This window comes from Saccopteryx leptura, chromosome 2 (assembly GCF_036850995.1).
Source record: "Saccopteryx leptura isolate mSacLep1 chromosome 2, mSacLep1_pri_phased_curated, whole genome shotgun sequence".
NCBI lineage: Eukaryota > Metazoa > Chordata > Mammalia > Chiroptera > Emballonuridae > Saccopteryx > Saccopteryx leptura.
In genome coordinates, this window is record NC_089504.1 from 126,352,071 (window position 1) to 126,358,753 (window position 6,683).

A 6,683-nucleotide genomic window follows, 5' to 3' on the forward strand; every position below is an offset into this window, starting at 1 on the left:
ATAGTTAGTGTTCTCGGCCAAAGCCTAAGGAAATATTACATGTAGCAGTTTAAATTGAAAAAAAAAAATTCACACAGCTACGAATGTTAATCTAAGACATATAACTACACGAGTTTAGCAAGTTCACTCTTGCCATTTATTTTCACTCTTAATACATTGAATAATTTCAAGGTTTTCCCTCTTCATAGCATCTAGCTATATAGAGCTCTCTTAAATTTTTTCTAAGGTAATTTCCCTAAAATATTTCCCCTGCCTTCTTTTCTCCTTTGAACCATAAAACATATCTACAAGGGGAGGCTTCTTAGGACTTTAAAAGCATCAATCAATTTCACAGCTGGGGATAGAAGGATCCCTATAAGAGAGAGCAAGTCTTCTATTAAACCTCTGCTTATAAAATTTAGGGAAAAAAAATTTGTATAAAGTGAGACAAACTTCGGCCTGGTTTAGGCAGACAAAGAGTTAAATTAAAGACACAAAAGCAACACCCAGCTGCTGCTGCCTTTTCTTTTCCCTTTCATGGAGTAGGGAGTATTTTTTCTGTAATGACCTCAGAATCTTCTGTCTTTTTCTTGGTCAGAGATCAAGGGGTATACCAGGGTGAAACTTTCCTCTTATTGAACTTTTCTATCAACTTTCTGCAGATGTGTATTTGAAGCTGCACTTACAGTTTTTCCATTTTTGTTACACATTTATATAAAGTTCATATTAAAGTATGTATGCTATCTTTTCATATTAAGCAAGTTTCAGAAAATGTCGTTCATCCAACTAAACTTAATATTGTTTGAAGACAAAGACCATGGTCTTGCATTTATTCAGAACCTCCATGGCCAGCATAGCACATTGTAATATTATGAGCTAAGCACATATTCATTGCATTATTTGAGAGCAGAAAAGTTGAAAAAATATTATGGAATAAAATCTTTTTTTTTTTTTTTCCTGAACCTGAGAGCTTTGGTCCAGTTACTAAAAAAGGAAAAGAAATATTTACAATTAGAGAAAAGTTGTGGTATGATATAAAGAAGGAGAGGATTGAATCAAATCTTGTTTGGGTTCTCTTTCAGAGACCAAGAGATAAAATGCTATAGTTTTATAAGTTCTTACATGTCTTTTAATGTCTGGCTCACATATCACCTTTTATCTTTGGTTTTACATGACTTATAAAGGGTTTAATTACTTGTTTTCTTACCTGTTTTTCAAAAGTATTTTGCTGGAGCAAATTCTGTGTCATGTTTTGATTATTTATTGTACTCTTTCATCATCCCAACCAGCACATTATCATCTCTCAGGTCTTGGTAAAAAGAGGGTTCTCAATAAATTTTTGATAAACTAAATAAAACTGGATTTAAAGATTAAAAATATAAAGAAAAAGCAAGAAAAAAATCTGACATTGCCTCAATAGAAGAAAAAATTAGAGTTTGTTAAAAAGGTATTTCATGCCCTGGTCAGGTGGTTCAGTGGATGAAGTGTTGACCTGGTGCACCAGAGGTCACGGGTTTAACACTCAGTCAGGGCTCATACAAGAAGCAATCAAAGAGTACACAACTAAATGGAACAACTAAGTAAAACAATTAGATGATGCTTCTCTCTCCCTCTCTCTCAAATGAATAGAAAATATTTATAATTTTAATGTATCTATAATAACTGACAAATGTAATATGAAAATTCTATTTATGTTTTATTGGTGACAAAATCACAGGTACTGGTAATGTTACTGAGATTTTCTGTCCATGTCCATATTTTTAAATGCTACAATTCATTCTATGGGTAAGTGAAAATAAATATTCAATTATTTTATCATCTCAGTTTCTGAACCCTTTGAACTCTATTCAGAGATACCCCTTCCCTATCTACTGTCCACTCAATTACAAACCCTACTCTAGTAATATGGGGAGATTTTGAGCATTTTAATCTCTTCGTGACTACCAGTTGGAGTGTGTAAGTAACCTGTAGGGGGCTCCTTTTGCCTTCTACTGAAACCCTGTCATGTTTTGACAATGCTGGCAATTGTTCTGGATTACAGTAGTACTACTCCCTTATCTGTGGGGACACATTCCAAGACCCCCAGTGGATGCATGAACTGCAGATAGTACCAAATCCTATGTGTATTGTGCTTTTTCTATACCTATATTGAAGTTTAATTTATAGATTAGGAACATTTACAATAATTAATAATAAAATAGAAAAGTTATAAAATTATATTGCAATAATTAAATGAATGTGATCTCTCTCTCTCTCTCTCTCTCCCTCTCTCTCTCTCTCTCTGATAACTGATCTAATAACTAAGGTGGCTACTGACTAACAGGCAATATTGTACACAGTGTGAATACACTGGGCAAAAGGACAATTTACATTTCAGGCAGGACATAGTGGGACGGCATGAAATTTTGTCACACTACTCCAAATGGTATTTAAAACTCAGAATGGTATTTACATTGTTTATTTCTGGAATTTCCCATTTAAGATTTTCAGAGAAAGGTTAACTGTGGGTAACTAAAACCTCAGAAAGTGAAACCATGGATAAGGGTGACTACTGCATTAAAATCTTTAATGCATAAGTTAAAGTAACTAGATAAGAGGAAATGTTGCTAGTATACATTATGTGAAAATGCGCAAAAAACTTCAGTATGTAATGAATTTTATTCTAAAGTAAGACATGCTATAAAATAGTGTCATGATGAAATACTCAAGTGAAATAATTTATTTGCCCCATGGTCTTTAAAAAAATGTATGGCAATATATAATTCTAAGACTAAGAAGAAAAAAAAAGCTTCCTTTAATTTCCTACTATTTATTCAGCACACTGAAAAATTAGCTAGACCCTGTCTTAAAGCCTTGCTCACCATTCTTTGTAATATATTTGCAGGATAAATGATGGCAATATGTTTATTTTAAAAGGAGAGTTATTAAAATAAATAATATAGCCTGTTTTAGCACTAACTATACCCTGTAAGACTAATATTGCATTTAATCTTTTGGGGAGGTTTTGTGCCATAAATGTTAACTCTAGTGCTAAACATTTCACTTCTGATTTTTTCCTTTGGCTCATCAGTGACTTTTCTTTCTGACTTGTATAAAATATATATGATAAGACTTACAGGCTAAGAACAAAAGTACTATCTAATATATTGTTTTATTAAATAGATTCTTAATAAAAAGCCATATTTATATTCAATGCAAAATATAAATAGCTATAAAGAAATAATGTATACAAGAATTCTGAATGCCAAGCTTCTTTATTTTTATTAAATAAGAAGCAGGGAGACAGAGACAGACTCCTGCAGCACACTGACTACGATCACACCCAGCAAGTCCCTACCAGGAGATACTCTGTCAGTCTAGGGCACTACTCCATTGCTTGGCAACTGAGCTATTTTAGCACCTTAAGCAAGGCCCCAGAGCCATCATCAGCACCCTAGGTCAACTTGCTCAAATCACTTCAGCCATGGCTGTGGGAGGAGAACAGAGAGGGGGTGCAGAGAGAGAGAGAAGGGGGAAAGGTGGAGAAGCAGATGGTTGCTTTTCCTGTATTCCCTGATTGGGAATTGAACCCAGGACTTACACATGCCGGGCCAATGTTCTGTCAGTAAGCCAACCAGCCAGGGCCCTAAACTTTTTAAAGTAGAGATGGCTTAAAGTTAGCAATTATACTTTAAATAATGAACATACATCTTTATATTCTAGTCAAAGAAAAGAGAAGCCAGAGCTAATAAAATTTTAAAAATAAGATCATTTCCATATTTTTGATAAAGTATTTGGCAACAGAAGTGGTAATTTTTAAATAAAAGTTATATGTAACATAATCACTCATCGTTTATAATGCTATTTGAGTTAAATGTCAAAAGACAAAAGTCAGGGTCAGTGGTAAGGTTAGAAAATTATTTTTAGGTTTTTTTTTAACAGCTTATGAAAATTCTATAGTGGATCTCCTCACTTCTTTAGCCAAGGCATTGTTTAGTTGCTTATAAACTAAAACCAGCATTATATATAAAAAGCTCTATAGCAAACACAAGGAACTGATGATGTATACTATAGAAGTCAAGTGTTTGAGAAAAGAAAGTAAAGATACTAAAAGGAAACAACAACATAGCATCTGGTAGAACTTTTATTAAGTGCATTGGTCTTCCCCTTCCCACTACCTAAAAAAAGGTTAACAGCCAATTGAAACGATGAAACTAATGCACTCCCGTAATTTATACACATAATTTCACGAGTTTCCTCAAGGTTATATAGGTTAAGTAACTCTGTTATTCTTTTGAGATATGTTGTCAAGACTGAGGGCAAAGATTACAGTAGCCCTCTCTCTTTATTTATTTTGCTTCCATAAGAAGTCGCATAAAAATTAAATGATCTCTTCTAATATCCCTAGGCAATAAATGATATTAACTCAGAAATCCACGAACTGTTACCTGAAATTTCATTTTATGTTTATGTTGGAAACTTCAAACCTTATCTAATTCTCCAATTAAATGTATCTCTTATCATAAGGTCCAAACTTTAACCAAATTATTCGGGAAAAAGAAATCAAGAGTGCCTCTTCCACCCCCTGTGCCAGAACAATGCGTGGAAGACGCAGATGAGGGTCGGGATGTGCACAAATGTCCAAGGGTGTCAGCTACTCAATGGAGCAAAACTCTCAGTTATCAATACTGTCGATGATGATCCCAAATTAAAAGTAAACGAAACACCCTTAGTGTTTCCTTTCTTAAGTATTGAAGTCCAACATTGTTGTGAATCAGTATATGAAACTTTGTTTAACCTAAGTTCATAAAGAGCAAGAGAAAATACAGGTAGTCCATTTTATTCACTTTGTAAAAATATTTATCTTAGGCTATTACATCAAAAGTTCCTTTGATTATAATTTAGCATATGTCATAACACTTTCATCTGATAAAAAGGTGAAAACGGAAAATGTTAACTCCAAAAATTCCATTCAACTCTTACTGCCCTCATAAAATGTGAGGCATGGTTAAAGATGCTCTATTCATGTGTCTGTCCAGGAAGATTGTGAATTCATTAAGGACAAGAATCATGGTTCCATTATTTATTTAATTATCCCAAATAGTACTTTACACACAGTAGGCGGTTTTTAAAAGGCACTGATTGATTTAAATTTATACAAAGCATTGTGGATGTAAAACCTCAGTTAAAAGATGTTTTTGAGAGTGCCTGAATTGTGGTGGCGCAGTGGATAAAGCGCTGATCTGAACGCTGAGGTCGCTGGTTTGAAACCCTGGGCTTGCCTGGTCAAGGCACATATGGGAGTTGATGCTTCCTGCTCCTCCCCACCCTCACCCCTCCTCTCCTCTCCTCTCCTCTCCTCTCCTCTCCTCTCCTCTCCTCTCCTCTCCTCTCCTCTCGTCTTTTCTCCTCTCTAAAATGAATAAATAAAATCTTTTTAAAAAGATGTTATATAAATTGAAAAAAAAATCAGTTATAGAAGCTCCAGCTAATTGTTAGAATATAATGAGAAGAAAACTTAGAATAGGAAAACTAAGAAATAAATTGAAATTTAAACTGGTCTCTGTGAGTTTTGTCTCTCATTTAAAAACTCTAAGGTATAGTATTAGCCAAGGAACACTAAAATTTCAATCAAGTAAGCAAAAGAAAATGAACATGCATACAACTAATTTGGGAAAATTTTTTAAAATCTTACACTTTAGTTCTACATTTTAGTTTACAAATTCTTATTAACCACATATATGAATATGTTAAAAGAAGTCATTCTTTTTTAAAACATGAAAGATATTTAACAGCTGCCTAAACAATCTTTTAACAAAAGCTCCTGCATGTAAGCATAATTCTCAGGGCCAAAGTTGAACAAGTTTGTCTTGGGAACAAAACTAAAAAGAGAGAACACAAAAGTAATAAAGAACAGTTATTTTGAAGTCAAGGAATGTTTGTTTAGGACATCACTCATCTCCATCATCTGCTTGATTTAAAATTTTATTACAAAGATGTCTAACTGCAGTAAATATTTTCCCACTAGGAAGAGATGCTTACTGGATTCAAGTACTTTTTCTTAAATTTAATTTTTAAAATCATGTACTCTTGTCCTTTAGCCTTTAGAACTCCCGAGCATACCCCTACAGGCTGTAGGAACCACAGGGAAGATTCTAAGAGAGTACAAAGAGCAGATCTTGCTCTGATCCAAGCCAGGAAAGTCATCTTCATTTCAATTAATTTACTTTGCCTTTATGAACTTAAGAGTCTTTCAAGGAGGTTGACATTTCACTCATCTGAAAAAGCTTGGAATGTGACAGGGTAAAGGGAGGAGAAGTAAATCAACGGGGTTAGCAATTTTCCAGATGCAATGTATTTTTCTTCTTTTCCACCAGAAATTTTAGAGAGCCTTCTGACATTTTAATTCCCTATGCAAAACCACAGTGGCGATAAATGCTTACAGATTATATGTCAAAAAACAAATATGCACTCACACACACAAGTGCACTTATATATGAAGTAATCAGATTCACTGCTCCTTTAACAAAATACATTTCTTTTAGTGCATTTATTAGATGTTTGTGTGCACAGTTGAATCGACACAATCGTAATTTAAAAGCAACAGCAGGCTTTGTAACTTCCTTTTTTTTTTTTTTTTTTTTTTTTTTTTAGTGAGATAGAGGGACAGACAGACAGGAAGGGAGATGAAAAACATCAATTCTTCGTTGCGGCACCTTACCTTT